General features: G+C 41.2%; 1 protein-coding gene across 5 annotated transcripts in view; it reads right to left on the reverse strand.

Annotated features, from left to right (window-relative positions):
• Nucleotides 1–595, reverse strand: part of ZBTB44 (zinc finger and BTB domain containing 44) — an 85,812-nt gene extending 85,217 nt beyond the window's left edge. For 4 of the 5 annotated variants that reach the window (XM_049856506.1, XM_049856505.1, XM_049856504.1 and 1 more), the window contains exon 1: nt 507–595. The gene's annotated coding sequence lies outside the window, so the exon portion shown is untranslated. The remainder of the gene's footprint in view (nt 1–506) is intronic. The other variant, XM_049856508.1, reaches the window with a different exon arrangement.
• Nucleotides 596–19,258: the final 18,663 nt, after the last annotated feature.

Below are 19,258 nucleotides of genomic sequence, written 5' to 3' on the forward strand. Positions count from 1 at the left end.
CTTCAGGTAGGGAAGAAAAAGAGGTGTTTGTATTTTTTTTTTTTTTAAGAAGTGCCATCCTCTTGTTCCCCATACCAGAGGAAAAGCAGCAGAAGAGAGGAGGAAAAAAACAAAAACAAAAAAAGGATTCAGGTCTCATGCTCCCAGGTTCGACGAGGAAATCCTACCAGGTGAGAGAGGGTAACACCTCTGTCTTCTCTGGGTTAGGGTGTTGGGCATATGGGCGCACATACTACCAGGAGCAACCTGGAAAATTGGGGAATTTCTCCGGAACCGAGACGCCCAAGGCCAGTCTCCTCCCTTACGGATTAAATGCCACGGAGGAGACCCTGTGGGGTGTCTCCAGGAGCGGATGGCGGTGACCGACAAGGCTCTGCTTCCCCCCGGCGCCCAGACAGGGGCCGCGTGGTCAGTTCCTCGGAAGGCACACCCCGAGGGCGCACCCCGAGGGCACGCGCGGCGCGGAGAGTCCGGCCCTCGCCCCCACTCGCCCCCGTCCCCATTACCTGCGGGCAGCAGTGGCGGGGCCCGGAGGCCTGGTGCTCCTCTTCCTCCTCCCCGCCAGGCTGAGGAGAGGTGGCGGCGACGGCGGCGACAGCCCGGGGGGAGGGGCGGGGCGCGCGGCTGGCTCCCTTCTCTCCTCCCCCGGAGCTGAGGGACCCTATCTCGGGCCGCCGCGCCTAGGCCGGTGGACGGCCTGTGGCTCGGGCATGGCGGCGAGACGAGCAGCGTGTCTGCGGCGGCAGAGTGCGAAGGGGGTGGGTAGGAAGCACCCCCCGCCGGTTGGAGGGACCTGAGGGGAGGAGCGAGCAGGGACCAGGGAGCCGCGCGCTGGCGGCCGTTGGGGGTGGTTGGTTGGCCGGGGGCAGGGAGCGCTTTGAGGAGCGCGGCGACGGCTCGCGTCTTCCCTGCGGGGCGGGGTGGGGAAGGGGAAGGGGAGTAAGGGGAGGGGAGGGGGAGGTTGGGGAGGGGGAGCCGCCGCCGCGCGCGTGCGGGCGGGCGCCGCCGCCGTTGCCGCTCCGCTCACTCCAGCCTGTTTGGGGGGCACTTTGTTTGTGTCCCACAATGCTTTGCGCGGGCGACGGGAGAGGCGGGGAAAAGTGGGCAGGGCGGAGCGACTCGGGGGCGGGGCGTCGGGCGGGGCGGAAACGTATTTCTCGCGCAGGCGCAAGAGAGGCCACACGGGTCGCCGGTCCTTGGACGGTGCACGGACTCGGGCTGGTTAAACTGTAGAGACGGTGTAGCGTAAACGCGAGTGTGTTCTGAACCTGTATATGCATTTTTACGTGGGTGCACATATGCAGAATTATATTCATCAGCTGCCTCAGCGCTACCCAGTATTTCCTTCCTCTAAACGCCCTTCTCCCCCAGCTCCTTACTTAGGCTTATGGGTTGCATTTCTCGTCGTCATTCACTCTTCTCGCATTTTAAAAATTTGAATTCCAGCGAAAGAAATGCCTGTTTTCTCGAGCGGCTTCTGTAGCGGGGCTAAAAACGAAACACTACAGTGCCTGTCCTTCGGTGAGGTGGGTTAGCTGGTAGTCTGGCCATTTTTCCTGCACGGAAACTCAGGCCTGCGAAGAGAGGGCCCCTCAGGCAGGTGGGAGCGCAGAGAATGGAGCGGGTTCCCACGCCCGTGTTCTTTGCAGACCCGAGCCCCGGTCCAGATTTCCCGGATTTCGGCTCCGCTTTTGCTCCCCTGCCCTCACAACGCCTTAAGGTTGCTCTGGCCTTCCCCTCTGCAACCTGGCAGGACGCGCAGTTCTGGAACGAATAGAGAAACCGACCTCCAAGTCCCTCTTGTTTTCCCAACACGGGGGTACCTAGAGCTGCTCCAAAAACATGTACCTCTTCCTGCCACCGCCGTGAACCCATCATTCTGTTACGCCATCGCCGACTTGGCTCAGCACCCTGGCCCACCACCGGAGGGCTAGTGTGGGCTACCCCAAAATGACGGGGACTGCTTAGGGGACTTTCCAGGTTCTTGGTCAGCGGCAAATCTTTTAAAGTCTTAAAACTCACGTCCCCCAGTTTTAGCTTCCCGAGCCTGGGCGGTTAACAGGACCGCCCGGAGCGCAAAGCACGCCCAGGGGAAGCCCTCCTGCGAGTGGGTGGAGGTGGTGAGAGGGTGGGGACAGCGCTGCCCGAAGCTCCTTGGGCGCTCTTCCTCTGCCTACTTTGTTTTCCCAAGCCTCCAGCTTTTAAAACGAAAGACTTCGCTCCAAAAAGCTTTGTGCAAGGTGGGCTGACGGCCAGTAGAATGAGTTTTTCTTCGGAGACACCTGGCAACATCTCATATTAATCCTCTCCCTGAGAGATAAGCAGCTAAGCGCCCTGATTCTAATAATTGTCTTTAGAAATAATGACAATAAAACAACTTAGATTTGTGGTAGTGCTTTGCAGTTTCCTATACATTTTCAAGGATATATGATGTTATTTAATCCTAAGACAACTTTAATGGTGTTGTTAGTTACCCTGGAGTTGATTCTGATTCATGGCGAGCCCATGTGTTACAGAGTGTAACTGCTCCATAGGGTTTTCAAAGCTGTGACCTTTCAGAAGTAGATCACCAGGCCTGTCTTCTGAGGCACCTCTGGGTTAGTTCCAAGGGCCAGCTTTTAGCTAATAGTTGAGAGCACCACCCAGTGACTCCAGTACCTAGGCTTTATTATTATTCACACCATCGTTTTTGTTATTCCCATTCAGAGATGAGGAAAATCAGAAAGATCTAAGTTAGGTCCAGAAAGTTTTGTGCTGAGTTTTGAAGAGGAATTGGAAGAAGATTGAATGTTTACCTCTGGGAGAGGAATGGCTCCTGAAGGAGCAAGGCACAGGAAGGGGCAGGCACTTGAGGCCCAGTGGGCTGCGTGTCAACAAGGTAAACAGTTGGAGAAGAATCAGAGTGAGAATAAAGTAGTTAAACACGTCCACAGTCTACCTTTCCTAGGGCAGTCAATAAAGACCATAGTTAGCAGGTCTTTACTAAGAGTTTCTCCAGGGACTGAGGTGGCAGCTGTCATTACAAGATTGGCAGTGCTGACACACACAAAAAATAGCTTTCTTTAGACTGTTCTCTTGTCTCTTTTTCCTTTCCCTCCCTTTTGTGCTTTTCTCTTTTTGATTTTACACCTAAAATTTTTATCATCCTTTCAGTCCACCCGCATCCCACATCTGGAGAATTAATTAACCAACAAATGTTGGGCCCTAAAGGATGGAGTCTCAGATACTTGGAGGTGTCAGAAAAACTACAAAAATTAACTATAACAGGATTTCTCTTCTCTGTTTGGCTTTGAGTAGGGTCTGTTTCTATGGCTTCTGCAGCCTCCCACTTTTTTCTTCCCGGGCTAGTAGAGACTTGCCTTTTAACTACTGGAACACATGCACCTTTCTTTGAAACTAGGTTAAATAACACTAATGGGAGGATTTTGTGAAACCAGGATCCTGTGCACAGGTGATACAAACAAATGTAGACACTATGAGGAATTGTTAATCATTAACCCAGCGTGGATGATTCTGAGGAATTCAAATTCCAGGCAAATACGGTTTTATTTCTGTCATGAGCTGTTTTGAGGACCAATTTCTGGAAAAAAGGTCACGTTCTTGTGGTAGACCATTAGCACTGAAAAGAAACTTAGTTATTTAGTTCAAAATTTATTACAAAGCAAGAATTCCTTCTATTCATCAGAAAGATCCCAGTCTGACTTGAATAATTCTAATAATGGAGAGCTCATTACTATACAAATCAGCCTCGCTCCATTATTAGATCATTTCAACTGTATAAAAAAATTAATCTCACCCCCAAACTTACACCTCTTCTAGTATTCCCATTTCACTATCCACCTAGTTCAGCAAGTCAGAGGTTCTGAGGCTGTGAAAATTCCACTGCCTTAAGCTGTTTGCTTGGCATGCCCTATAGCTTTACATTAGAATCATGATTCCTTTGCTTGGCATGCCCTGTAACTTTCCATTAAAATCCTGGCTCACCTCTCCTTTAGCTGCTGCCCCCAAACTAGAGAAAATTGGTGGAAACTGGTTTAGGCACCATGTTGACATTCAGGATAACCTTTTAGATCTCATGCAGAGGAACTTCCATGCCTCTGGGTGGAGTTTAACCCCCATTTTCTGAACATGTGATGCATGAAGTTATATGTAAACACTATTGCACCTGTGTTATGTGATTAAGAATGTTGCTGATATATGTCTCTTGGTTGGAGAGCTACTTCCCTGGTCCACACTGCCATTCCAGTGGGCTCCCTTGGGGCTTTTTTTTTCTTTTTCTTTTTTCTCAATTTCTTGTCTCTCTCTACCTTGCCTCCTTACCCTTCTCCTGAAGACCAGGCACTGTGTGCCATCTCTGCTCCTTCTTGAAGGGTTGTGCAGTGTGCCACATGGCTGGGGAGCTGCTTTCAGTGGGCTCCCTTGGGACATTTTTGTTTTTTCTTTTCTATTTCTTGATTTCTTGTCTCTGTCTACCTTCCTTCTTTCTTTTCTGCTGACCACATGGCCGTGTGTGTTTCTCTTTTTCCTAGTTTCTTATCACTCTCTCCTTTCCTTTCCTATCTCCCACCCACCCAGCTGCATGTGCCAACTCTGCCCCTTCTTGACAGGCTGTGCCACACTGCCAGGCTAGAAAGCCAGTGGCACATGGCCTCCCCAGGTCTGTGTCACTCCAACAGCAGACTCCCACAGCACCTTTTCTTTTGCTTTTTTTTTTTTTTGGCTTCTGTTTCTCTCTCTTCTTCCCCACACCCACTTAGCTCCACCCATCACATCTTCCCATTCCCTCCTGACTATCTGCACCACATTTTGAGCACCACAACCCTGAGCAGCACAGGTGTGGACCACCGGACCCTGCCCTGCACTGCCCCGTAGTCCTGCCCTGTCAGCTCCAGTACATGCTGTAAACAACCCATCCCAGGACCTCCCCCTCTGCTGGACCTGCCCTGCTGCACCATAGCTGAGTGACTGGCCCTGGCCATTGGAGAAGGTGGTGAGAAGAATCATTCCCACAGACAAGCAAACAACAAAGAATACCCAGCCCACCTGCCCAGACATAACCAAGTACGACAAAAAGCAGGACAAAACAAACAAATGTACAACCAATAAACAAATAAAGTAATTACTGAATGTCCCAAAGACAGCAGACAATATCAAAACATTTAAAAAAAAAAAAAAAAAAAAAGGACAGGATGGTTCCAGTAAATGTTGAAAATAAAACACCAGATGTCCTTCTGGCAGAAGAAAAGGCACCAGAATTACCTGATAGGGAATTCAAAGCTCTCATATTCAGGGCTATCCAAGAGATAATGGGAAAAGCAGAAAAAAATAAGGAAAAAATAGATAAAATCATGGAAAAGACAGACAAAACAATGGAGGAATTCAGGAAAATAATACAGGAACAAAATGTCAAAATAAACACGCAACTAGAAATCATACAAAAATAGCAATTAGAAATCCAAAAGATAAACAACAAGATTTCAGAAATGGACAGTGTCATAGAAGGTTTGAGGAACAAGTTTGAAACAATGGAAGACATGATCAGTAAAATTGAAGACAAATACTTGGATACCACTTCATTTCAGGAAAAATCAGAGAAAAGAACAAAGAAAAATGAGGACACCCTTAGAATGATGTGGGATACAATCAAAAGCAAAAATTTACTAGTGATCAGAGTTCCAGAACAGGGGGAGAAAATGGAAAACGCGGAGAGGACCGTTGAAGAATTGCTGAGAGAAAACTTCCCTAATACCATGAAAGATGAAAAGCTGACCATTCAAGAAGCTCAATGAACCTCATATAGGAGAGACCCCAAAAGAAAATCACCAAGACATCATAATCACACTTGCTAAAACCAAAGACAAAGAAAGAATCTGGAGAGCAGCTCAAGAATAATAAAAAGTCGCATACAGAGGGGAAACAATAAGACCAAGCTCTGATTCCTCAGTAGAAACCATGCAGGCAAGAAGAAAAAAATCACCAACCAAGAATAGTAAGTTCTGCAAAACTCTCACTTAAATTTGATGGCAAAATTAGGACTTTGCAGATAAATAGAAATTAAGGGAATATGCAAAAACCAAATCAAACTCACAAGAACTATTAAAGGGAGTCCTTTGGTTAGAGAACCACAACATCAGACAATGGCCTGAATCTAGGACACAAGACCACATCAGCCAGATATCAACCTAGGTAGTGCATTTGCAAGGATAAAACAAAACTAAAAGATTTACAACAGGGAACCAAAGAGGTTAATTTGTAAGTGACAAGAACATCAGAACAATAAAAAAGGGAATAAACTGTAGGTATAGAACTTTCAAATGAACAGGAAGTCGAGGTGATACCAAGTAATAAAAAACTGGTTCAAACTTAGGAAGATAGGGGTAAATTTCAAGGTAAACACAAAGAAAGTTAATGAACCAAAATAAAGAAGAAAAACAAAAAGTCTCAGTATGCACAAAATCTACAAAAACAAAAGAAATGAAAAAAAGGCAATTCACAAACAAAAGAAATCCAGCAAGGGAAAGCAAGAGGAACAAAGAAAACATCAGTACCACTAAAAATTAAAAAGCACGACAAAATGACAGCAATAAACTCATACTTGTTGATAATCACACCGAACGTAAATGGCCTAAATGCATGCATAAAGAGACACAGTGACAAAATGGATAAAAAAAAAAAAAAACAGGACCCATAAGTAGGCTGTCTACAAGAGACACACCTTAGAAACAAAGACATAAATTTATTAAAAATCAAAAGATGAAAAAAATATATCAAGCAAACTACAAAAAAGAGCAAGATTGGCAATACTAATCTCAGATAAAATAGACTTTAAAACAAAATCCACCATAAAGGGCAAAGAAGGGCATTATATAATGATTAAAGAGACAATCCATCATGAAGACGTAACCATAATAAATATCTATGCACCCAGTGACAGGGCTCTAAAATACATAAACTCTAACAGCACTGAAAAGAGAAATTGACGGTTCTGTATAATAATAGTAGGAGGCTGCAATACACTATTCTTGATAAAGGACAGAACATCAAGAAAGAAACTCAACAAAGATATAGAAGACCTAAAGGCTGCAAGTAACCAACTTGACTCATAGACATATATAGAACACTCCGCCCAACGACATCAAAGTACACATTCTTTTCCAATGCACATGGAACGCTCTCCAGAATAGATCACATCTTAGGCCACAAAGCAACCCTCGACAAAACCCAAAACACTGAGGTAATACAAAGTATCTTCTCTGATCACAGGGCCATCAAAGTAGAAATTAATAACAGGAAGAGCAAGGAAAATGAATATCACTGTGCTTAAAAACCACTGGGTAATAGAACAAATCAAAGATGGAATAAAAAAAAATTCCTAGAATCAAACGAGAATGAAAACACATCATACCAAAACCTTTGGGACACAGCAAAGGCAGCGCTCAGAGGTCAGTTTATAGCAATAAGTGCACATATCAAAAAAGATGAAAGGGCCAAAATCAAAACATTAGCTATACAACTTGAACAAACAGACAACAGCAAAAGAATCCGATAACCACCAGAAAAAAGAAAATAATAAAGATCAGAACAGAAATAAATGAAATAGAGAATAGAAAAATAATAGAATCAACAAAACCAAAAGTTGGTTTTTTGAAACAATCAACAAAATCGACGAACCATTGGCCAATTGACAAAAGAAAAATAGAAGTGGATGAAAATAACCCAGATAAGAAATGAGTTGGGGGACATTACAACAGACCTAACTGAAATAAAAAGGATCAGAGTACTATGAGAAACTATACTCCAACAAATCTGAAAACCTAGAGGAAGTGGACAAGTTTCTAGAAACACACTACCTACTCAACCTAACACAAAACAATGTTGAAAATCTGAACAGACCTATAACTAAAGAAGAGTTTGAAAAGGTAAAACAAACAAAAAACCTCACAACAACAAAAAAAAGCCTCGGCCCGCACAGCTTCCCTGGAGAATTCTACTGAACATTCAGAGAAGAGCTTGCGCTAGTACTACTCAAACTATTTTAGAGCATAGAAAAGGAAGAGATACTTCGTTTTCTGTAAAGCCAGCATAACCTTGCTACCAAAACCAGGCAAAGACAACAGAAAAAAAGAAAATTACAGACCAATATTTCTAACGAATGTAAAAAACCCATTACTGACGAGTTGATTCCAACTCATACCAGCCTTATAGTACAGAGGAGAACTGCCTCATAGGGTTTCCAAGGAGCAGCTGGTGGATTTGAACTGCAGACCTGTTGGTAGGCAGCCTAACACTTAACTACTGCACCACCAGGGCTCCCTCATGAATATGTCATTGTTGTCAGGAGCCATCGAGTTGGCTCCGACTCATAGAGACCCTATGCACAACAGAACGAAACACTGCCTGGTCCTGTGCCATCCTCACAATTGTTGTGCTTAAGCACATTGTTGCAGCCACTGTGTAAACCTATCTCATTAATGGTCTTCCTTTTTTTCGCTGGGCCTCTACTTTACCAAGCATGATGTCCTTCTCCAGGGACTGATCCCTCCTGATACCATGTACAAAGTATGAGACGTAGTCTCGCCATCCTTGCTTCAAAGGAACATTCTTATTGTACTTCTTCCAAGACAGGTTTGTTTGTTCTTTTGGCAGCCCATGGTTTATTCAATATTCTTCGCCAACACCACCATTCAAAGGCATCAATTCTTCTTTGATCTTCCTTATTCATCTTCCAGCTTTCTCATGCATATGAGGCGATTGAAAACACCATGGCTTGGGTCAGGCACACCTTAGCTTTCAAGATGATATCTTTGCTTTTCAACACTTTAAAGAGGGGTTTTGCAGCCAATTTGCCCAATACAATGTGTCTTTTGATTTTTTGCCCAGGAAACCCTGGTGGCGTAACGGTTAAGTGCTACAGCTGCTAACCAAAAGGTTTGCAGTTTGAATACACCAGGCGCTCCTTGGAAACTCTATGGGGCAGTTCTACTCTGTCCTATAGGGTCCCGACAGCAGTGGGTTGGTTTGGCTTGCATCACCGTTGATTGTGGATCCAAGTAAAATGAAATACTTGACAACTTCAATCTTTTCCCTGTTTATCATGATGTTTCTTATTGGTCCAGTTGTGAGGATTTTTGTTTCCTTTATGTGGATGTGTAATCCATACTGAAGGCTGTGGTTTTTGATCTTCATCATTAAGTGCTTCAAGTCCTCTTCACTTTCAGCAAGCAAGGTCTGTCATCTGCATAACACTGGTTGTTAATGAGTCTTCCTCCAATCCTGGTGTCCCGTTTTTCTTCATATAGTCCAGCTCCTTGGATTATTTGCCCAGCATACAGATTGAATAGGTATGGTGAAAAAATACAACTCTGACGCACACCTTTCCTGACTTTAAACCAATCAGTATCCCCTTGTTCTGTCTGAACAACTGCCTCTTGATCTACATAAAGGTTCCTCATGAGCACGATTACGTGTTCTGGAATTCCCATTCTTCTCAATGTTATCCATAATTTGTTATGGTCCACACAGTCCTATGCCTTTGCAAAGTCAATGAAACACAGGTAAAAACCTTTCTGGTATTCTCTGCTTTCAGCCAGGATCCATCTGATATCAGCAATGATCCCTGTTTGCATGTTGTCTTCTAAATCTGGTTTGAATTTCTGGCAATTCCCTGTCGATATGCTGCAGCCGCTTTTAAATGATCTTTAGCAAAATTTTATTTGTGTGTGATATCAATATTGTTCTATAATTTCCACATTTGGTGGGATCACCTTTCTTGGGAATAGGCATAAATATAGATCTCTTCCAGTTTGTTGGCCAGGTAGCTATCTTCCAGATTTCTTGGCATAGACGAGCAAGCACTTCTAGTGCTCCATCTGTTTGTTGAAATATCTCAATTGGTATTCCATCAGTTCCTGGAGCCTTGTTTTTAGCCAATGCCTCAAGTGCAGCTTGGACTTCTTCCTTCGGTACTATTGGTTCCTGATCATATGCTACCTCCCGAAATGGTTGTTGACCAATTCTTTGTGGTATAGGGGCTCTGTGTATTCCTTCCATCTTCTTTTGATGCTTCCTGCATTGTTTAATATTTTCCCTATAGAATCCTTCAATACTGCAACTCGAGACTTCATTGTTTTCTTTGGTTCTTTTAGCTTGAAAACTGCTGAGCGTTTTCTTCCATTTTGGTTTTCTATCTCCAGGTCTTTGCACATGTCATTACAGTACTTCACTTTGTCTTCTCGAGCCACCCTTTGAAATCTTCTATTCAGTTCTTTTTCTTTGTTATTTCTTCCTTTTGCTTTAGCTACTCCACATTCAAGAGCAAGTTTCAGAGACTCTTCTCACATCCATTTTGGTCTTTTCTTTCTTTCCTGTCTTTTTAATGACCTCTTGCTTTCTTCACGTGTGTCCTCGACATCATTGCACAATTCATCTAGTCTTCAGTCATTAGTGTTCAAAGCATCAGATCTATTCTAGAGATCGTCTCTAAATTCAGGTGGGATAGACTTATGGTCCTACTTTGGCTTTCGTGGACTTGTTCTAATTTTCCTCAGTTTCAACTTGAACTTGTGTATGAGCAATTGATGGTCTGTTTTGCAGTCAGCCCCTGTCCTTGTTCTGACTGATGATATTGAGCTTTTCCATCGTCTCTTTCCACAGATGTAGTCGATTTGATTCCTGAGTATTCCATCTTGTGTGGTCCATGTGTATAGCATAGTCACCGTTTATGTTGGTGAAAAAAGGTATTTGCAATGAAGAAGTCATTGGTCTTGCAAAATCCTATCGTGTGATTTCTGGCATTGTTTCTATCACCAAGGCCATGTTTTCCAACTACCAATCTTTCTTGTTTCAGACTTTGGCATTCCAATCACCAGTAGTTTTTAATGCATCCTGATTGCACATTCGATCAATTTCAGACTGCAGATGTTGGTAAAAATATTCAGTTTCTTCATCTTTGGCCTTAGTGGTTGATGTGTAAATTTGTATATTAGTTATGTTAACAGATCTTCCTTGTAGGCCTATGGATATTATCTTGTCACTGACAGCATTGTACTTCAAAGTAGATCTTGCAATGTTCTTTTTCATGATGAATGCAACACGATTCCTCTTCAATTTGTCATTCCCGGCATAGTAGACCATAAGATTATCTGATTCAAAATGCCAATACCAGTTCATTTTAGCTCACTAATGCCTAGGATATCGATGTTTGGACATTCCATTTCATTTTTGATGATTTCCAATTTCCCTAGATTCATACTTTGTACATTCCAGGTTCTGGTTATTAATAGATGTTCGAAGCTGTTTCTTCTCATTTTGAGTCATGCCACATCAGCAAATGAAGGTCCCAAAAGCTTGACTCCATCCATGTCATTAAGGTCAGCTCTACTTTGAGTTGGCAGCTCTTCCCCGGTTGTATTTTGAGTACCTTCCAAGCTGAGAAGTTCATCTTCTGGCACAGTGTTCCATTGCTCTTCATAAGATTTTTGCTAATTGTTTTCAGACATAGACTGCTGGATCCTTCTTCCTAGTCTGTCTGAGTCTGGAAGCTCAGCTGAAACCTGTCCGTCATGGGTGACCCTGCTGGTATTTGAGTACTGGTGGCATTGTTTTCAGCATCACAACAAAATGCAAGCCTTCACATTACAACAAACTGACAGGTACATGGGGGATAAACTGAATACAATAGAAGCAATTTGGATTTTCAGTGATCACTATGGGAAAACGAGCTTCCATTTGTGTTGTCTTTTCCTTTTTGGGGAACTTTTTCCTTGATGCTCAGATTTTGTCATCAAAATCTTGTCACCTGGCAAGTTAATAAGTTTTATCTCGAATCTGTTTTTTTTTTTCTGTGAAATTGAGTCAGTCTTACCAAAAATTGTTATAGGCACTTTAAGAAACTAGCATCCCTAAATCCTTATTTTGCATGGCATTATATAAACCTAATCTGGGATCTGGGCTCAGAGACCAGGTGAGTTTATGTGGTTGTCCTGTCTCCCTTTTTCCTGAGAGCTTTCTTCTGGTCTAGAGCGTTGTGTCTTAGTTTCTGTCTTGAATCAGATTGGAGGCTATGGTTGACCGTTGCTGTTTTTCATAAGGCTGTCTTACAACCTCAAATCTTTTCTTGTCCAAAGAAAAACTGTGTCTTTTGTCTATCTTAGGATTTAGACTTTTAGTAACTACTTGGTAAAGCTTTGCTATAAATTGTTCCATTTAAAAGGTGCACTGGAAGAAGGATAGGTTGTTTGTTTTGATTGGTGCAACAAGGCTTTGAAAAGGAATGTTTATGTCAGTTTTAGAAGCAAAAGCTTTTTAACGTTGTAGGGTAAAAAAAAAAAATCAAAGTTTAGTAAAGCAAAAAGAAAGTTTTATTCAGCATGTATTCAACAAGACAAAAGTGGGAAGTGGACAAGCATGCTGCCAGAGCTAATGTCTGCCTGAATCCAAGGAAATATTACAGAACAGAGAAAGGTGGGAAAACGGACAAGCATGCTACCATAGCCATGTATGCCCAAGTTCAGAGAATAGTACAGAATAGGCAAGAATGGGAAAACAGACAAGCATACTGCCACAGCCATGTCTGTCTGAGTCCAAGGGAACTACAGAATAAACAAGAGTGGGAAAATGGACAAGCAAGCTGGCACAGCCATGTCTGCCTGAGTCCAAAGAAAGTTACAGTCATCGGTATATATTAACACTGCAAAAAGGGCAAAACCATTGAAAGCTTCACCTTTTCACAGATTGGCTAGAAACTGTGATCCTACATTTTGAATTGTCTTTCTTTACAATCATTGGTACAGGTTTCAGAAATGACAGTCAGAAGGGTCTTCACTGGTCGAACAAATTTTCTCTTCACTAAATGCTAATAGAGAAAGAAAAGAGAGGAAAAAGTCTTTTGAGTTCTGTTTGATTGGCTTTATGTGAAAAGTTCCCTAAAAGGTATTTTACAAGATTATTCTATCTATTGTTGTGTCCTTGTGAGTCCTTGTGAGCTCTTGTTAGCTTGGCTCCCGGGTCACATTCACTATGGACAGGGAATAATGACTCCAATATTATTTCGTAAATCACTGAGTAACTTAAGCTAGATATTATATGAAATGTATTTCATCTAAGGGAAAGGGATAATTTTGTCTTAAAGTAAAATAGCAGTTCCAGTGTAGGAAAAGAGAGGCATAGGACAAGTCTAGAAAGAGAGAGAGAAAGGGGGGCGGGGGGCGGCTAGCCAAGAAAGGTAAAAGAAATTAGTTATCTTTTACCCTTCAAAATCGTAAAGGACCTGTAAACAAGCACTATGTGTTTTAGGGGAACTCTAAGAAGCAAAAAAAAAAAAAAAAAGGAATCACAATGGGACACATTTGAAATGGCCTGGAAAAAATTTTCCAACCCTAGCCAGAGACATAAGGTTATAGTTGTGTAAATAAATTAGTCAGTTGAGCAGAGACTTTGTGATTTCCAAAGCCAGTTGATAAAATCTTTAAGGGCTAAAATTAGATTGGGAAATAGTAAAAGCTGAATAAAAACTTAGGATATTTAAACAAAATTTATTTCAACAGTTATGTTTTATAATATACAGGCTTAAAATAATTTCCAATACCTTTTAGGTAACTTACTGATATTTACTTAAGTTAACAGATAGTTGTCATAATTTAATTTTGTATACTTTTGCTTTTCATGCCACAAGACAAAGGCCAAGCCCAGTGCCATTGAGTTGATTTCACTCCTATGTGGGCCAGAGTAGAACTGCCCCATAGGGTTTCCAAGGAGCACCTGGTAGATTCTAACTGCTGACCTTTTGGTTAGCAGCCAAACTCTTAACTATTACACCATCAGGGTTTCCACAAGAGAAAGGATATATATATGTGTATATATATATTTAAGTCTGCTAATGTGTGTGTTTAATGTATATGTTCATTTTTGCCATTTTAAAGGGATGTACTGTAAGAGATGTGCAACACAACGTTTAAGGGGTTTACTAAAAAGAAATTTATTTGATAATGGTTGAAAGTTTTATCTGACTAAATTTTAATGGCTTAAGTTATGAGATTTCTAGGAGCTTTAATGTTTAATACCATATAAAACAAATAATTGGGTTTCTTGTTAAAACAGCAAAATTTTCTTTCAATTCTGAGTTGAAATAATACAGAGGTCCCCAGGCTGTGGAAGTTCTGCTGCCTCAAGCAACTTGCTTAGCTCTCCGCATAGCTTTGCATTAGAATTCTGTTTCCTTTGCTTGGCACACCCCGCAACTTTACATTAAAATCCAGGTGATGCATGAAGTTATATGTAAACCTCATTGTGCCTGTGTAGTATGATTAAGAATGTTGCTGATGTAACTTGTATGAACTTCCTACTTGTAAACCTGGTAAAGTAACCTTTCCCCTCTCCCTCACTGAGCAGTGTTGGTGGCAGCAGCTCCGACTGTCCTTTCCTTGCAGTGAAATAAAGGCACCTTTCCACTCTCCCACCTCCGTCTCTCGTTTATTGGCTAATAAGAGTCACGCCAAACAGAACCTGGGGTTTCCACCCAGGAACAGAAGGGTTAATTTCTTCATTGAAGGCAAAGGTTTGGTCTCTCATTAGAATAAGATCCAAGCTGCTGATTTAGGAAGTAATACTGGAATTATTATTCCCTGTCCTTGAGCATAGAGAATGTGACCCTGCTGGAGCTGGGCCCACAAGGACTCACAAGGACACATCGACTGGGCCCTGAGATAAAGACAATAGATGGGACAATCTGAGAAATTATCTTTTGGAGAAGAAAAACATCTTTTAGGGAACTTTTCGCATAAAGCCAATCAAAAAGAACACAAAAGGCTTTCCACTCTTATCTTTTTCTATTAATATTCAGTTAATAGAAATTTGTTGGACCAATGAAGACCCTCCTGACTGTTAGCTACTGAAACCTATACCAATAGATTGTTAAGAAAGGCAATTTAAAATGTAAGACCACGGTTTCTAGCCAATCTGTGAAAAGATGAAGGTTTCAATGATTCTACCCATTTTTGTGATAATACATACTGATGATTCTGTAACTTTCCTCAGGTTCTAGCAGACATTAGCTCTGGCAGCATGCTTGCCTGCTTCCCACTTTTGTCTTTTTGAATATATGCCAAATAAAGCTTTCTTTTTGTTTTATTGAACTTTGTGATGGTTTCCCCCCTACAACACTGCATGGCTTAAAAAAAAAAAAAAAAAAAAAGCTAAGGTTTTTACCTTTAAGATCTTTGGTTAATTAACTTAAGTATTGTTCCTTGGTGACCTTTAATAAACTCCTGACAACTCTGAAACTTCATGGAAAGCCACAAAAAAATTTTTTTTTATAAAGGAAAAGTTCTAAAAAGTTTTATTTAGAACAGGTTGTCAAAATCAAGAGATGTGCCTGATTCTCTTTGCATTAAAATTTATATATCAGGGTTTCCTTTTTTTGTTTTTGCCTAGTATTAAGATAATAAATGCATAATATTATGTCATAATTTTATTATTATTTTTTAAATTGCACACTTGTTCACGACTTTATTTTTTTTAATCTAGCATCATTAAACCCAATGTTTTGACTAGAGAATTCAAATCCTTTACCTATGAAGCTTTTTTTAAAAATTACTATTTAGGTATTTAGAGACTTGGTAATTTTAGTATATTCTTGGTATATCATGACAATATGGTATTACATCTCAAGATTTATGTATCATATCTGAAGCTCCTTGACAATAAGGTTGATTATCCTTAGACATACTTTTGTCTAAGGTTTTTTTTAAAACTGACTTTATTTGGCTTTCATTTTACATTTATAAATGAATCATGGCCATATTAAGTTTTGTACCTGTAGATAAGTTTTTACTTTGCTGATTTGCTGAAAACATTTGATCAAAATATCTCAACAAAAAGATGGACTATATTAGATCTGTGAAAAGGACTATGACTAGACTGAATGAATCAAGGTTTCCAGAACTCTAATGTAGAAGCTGACAGTCTCACAGACTGTGGCTGATCCAGAATCAGGTGGAACAGAAATTAACTACATGAGACAGAGTAAATGAAAGGATTACAACGCGTTTTATATGGGAATATTGCTGATGTTTTAAGGTCCTACTCTTGGATATAAGAAACCATTTCCCTTTCTCCTAAATTATCTAACTAATAGGTTTAAATATTTTAACTCTTGAATTACAAGTTCCTGTTGGTAAACTAAAAAAGAGTTATACATATCATAACCAGAAAAGTGTCGACGTTCAAGCTATGATTTTACAAAATCGAATAGCATCAGATTTCCTTTTAACCTATCAAGGAACAGTTGGTACCTTGACAGAGAAATGTTGCTGTGTTTATATTAACATGCAATCTGAGGTTTTGCAGATTGCAGTCGCTGCTGAGGCATAAGAAAAGCAGCTACTGATGCCGCTTATGTATGAGCAAAAACCTCATGAGTTTTGTTTCCTGGCTTCAAAGACCTTAGGGCCATGGCTTCATTGGTTATTACAGACAACTAACCTAATATTATTGTTAGTGTTTCTATTCTGCCTTCTGGTTTGCTGTATGGTGCTTGGGATCTTAAAAACCAGATGGTGCCCGGTTTCTATTTATTGAGCATTTTTGATCAAAGATTGTATAACAAGATTATGATTCAAAGGAAGGAACCATGAAAGAGTTGTAATTTTCCTGGAATTCAGATTTCTGGCTTTCATGGAGGTAGAGGTAAACCATACAGGCCACTGCCTTTGTGTGTCCTTTCTAACTCTGAGAAAAACAAACAAACAAAAAAACTGGTTCCTGAAGCCACTTTTGAGTCAAACAATGGTCCAGATAAACTAGTAAGACCATTTTGCTCTGGACAAATTCAGTCTTTCCTGTTTTGTAAAACTGACTCCAAAGATTAAACTGAGAGCTATGTTTAGGGTAAATCAGTAATTAGTTTAATTAGTCTTCAAGACAGTGTCGTATGAAATATCTATTTGTAATCAAACTGCCACCCCCTTACTATGTTTAAGAAAATTATGTATTTTAAAGAAAACAGGTTCTCAGCAGAGATCTACCTCATGGCTCAGACTCCGTCTTGTCTTAGATTCCACTTCTGCTCCTGAGAAAGTGACCCATGACTGTTAATAGGTAAACCAAGGAGGGGAAGCTTGCACTTGGAAGGAACTCTTGTTGTTGTTGTTGTTGTTGTTAGTGCCAGCAGGTCGGTTCCAACTCAGCAACCCTATGCACAACAGAACGAAACACTGCCCAGTCCTGTGCCATCATTACAATTGTTGTTATGCTTGAGCCCATTGTTACAGCCACTGTGTCAGTCTATCTTGTTGAGGGTCTTCCTCTTTTCCACTGACCCTGTACTTTACCAACCATGATGTCCTTCTCCAGAGACTGATCCCTCCTGACAACATGTCCAAAGTATGTAAGACGCAGTCTCACCATGCTTGCTTCTAAGGAGCATTCTGGTTGTACTTCTTCTGAGACAGATTTGTTCGTTCTTTTGGCAGTCCATGGTATATTCAATACTTTTCACCAACACAATTCAAAGGCATGAATTCTTCTTCAGTCTTCCTTAATCACTGTCCAGCTTTTCCATACATATGATGCGATTGGAAATACCATGGCTGTGTCAGGTGCACCTTAGTCTTCAAGGTGGCATCTTTGCTTTTCAACACTTTAAAGAGGTCCTTTGCAGCAGATTTACCCAATGCAATGCATCTTTTGGTTTCTTGGCTGCTGCTTCCATGGGTGTTGATCGTGGATCCAAGTAAAATGAAATCCTTGATGGTGTCAATCTTTTCTCCGTTTATCATGATGTTGCTCATTGGTCCAGTTGTGAGGATTTTTGTTTTCTTCATGTTGAGGTGCAATCCATACTGAAGGCTGTGGTCTTTGATCTTCATTAGTAAGTGCTTCAAGCCTTCTTCACTTTCAGCAAGCAAGGTTGTGTCATCTGCATAAAGCAGGTTGTTAATGAGTCTTCCTCCAATCCTGATGCCCCATTCTTCTTCATATAGTCCAGCTTCTCAGATTATTTGCTCAGCATACAGACTGAATAGATATGGTGAAAGGATACAACCCTGGCACACACCTTCCCTGACTTTAAACCAATCAGTATCCCCTTGTTCTGTCCGAATAACTGCCTTGTGATCTACATACAGGTTCCTTATAAGCACAATTAAGCATTCCGGAATTCCCATTCTTCATAATGTTATCCATAATTTGTTACGATCCTTACAGTCAAATGCCTTTGCATAGTTAATAAAACACAGGTAAACACCTTTCTGGTATTCTCTGCTTTCATCCAGGATCCATCTGACATCAGCAATGATATCCCTGGTTCCACATCCTCTCCTGAATGTGGACTGAATTTCTGGAAGTTCCTGGTGGATATACTGCTGCAGCCACTTTTGAATGATCTTCAGCAAAATTTTGCTTGCATGTGATATTGATATTGTTTAATAATTTCCACATTTGGTTGGATCACCTTTCTTGGGAATAGGCATAAATATGGATCTCTTCCACTCAGTTGGCCAGGAAGCTGTCTTCCATATTTCTTGGCATAGACAAGTGAGCACTTCCAGTGCTGCATCTCTTTGTTGAAACATCTCAACTGATGTTCAGTCAATTCCTGGAGCCTTGTTTTTTGCCAAAGCCTTCAGTGCATCTTGGAAGTCTTCCTTCAGTACCATCAGTTCCTGATCATATGCTACCGCTTGAAATGATTGAACGTCGACTAATTCTTTTTGGTATAATGTCTCTGTGTATTTCTTCTGTCTTCTTTTGATGCTTCCTGTGTTGTTTAATATTTTCCCCATAGAATCCTTCACTATTGCAACTCAAGGCTTGAATTTTTTCTTCAGTACTTTCAGCTTGAGAAATGCCAAGCCTGTTCTTCCCTTTTGGTTTTCCATCTCCAGCTCTTTACACATGTCATTATAATACTTTACTTTGTCTTCTTGAGCCACCCTTTGAAATCTTCTGTTCAGTTCTTTTACTTCTTCATTTCTTCCTTTTGCTTTAGCTGCTTGACGTTCGAGAGCAAGTTTCATAGTGTCCTCTGACATCCATCTAGGTCTTTTCTTTCTTTCCTGTCTTTTCCTGATCTCTTGCTTTCTTCACGTATTATGTTCTTGATGTCATTCCACAACTCGTCTAGTCTTTGGTCACTAGTGTTCAGCACGTCAAATCTATTCTTGAGATGGTCTCAAAATTCAGGGGGGTATACTCAAGGTCATATTTTGGTTCTTGTGGACTTGCTCTGATTTCCTTCAGTTTCAGGTAGAACTTGCATATG

Source organism: Elephas maximus, chromosome 17, assembly GCF_024166365.1.
Source record: "Elephas maximus indicus isolate mEleMax1 chromosome 17, mEleMax1 primary haplotype, whole genome shotgun sequence".
Taxonomy (NCBI): domain Eukaryota; kingdom Metazoa; phylum Chordata; class Mammalia; order Proboscidea; family Elephantidae; genus Elephas; species Elephas maximus.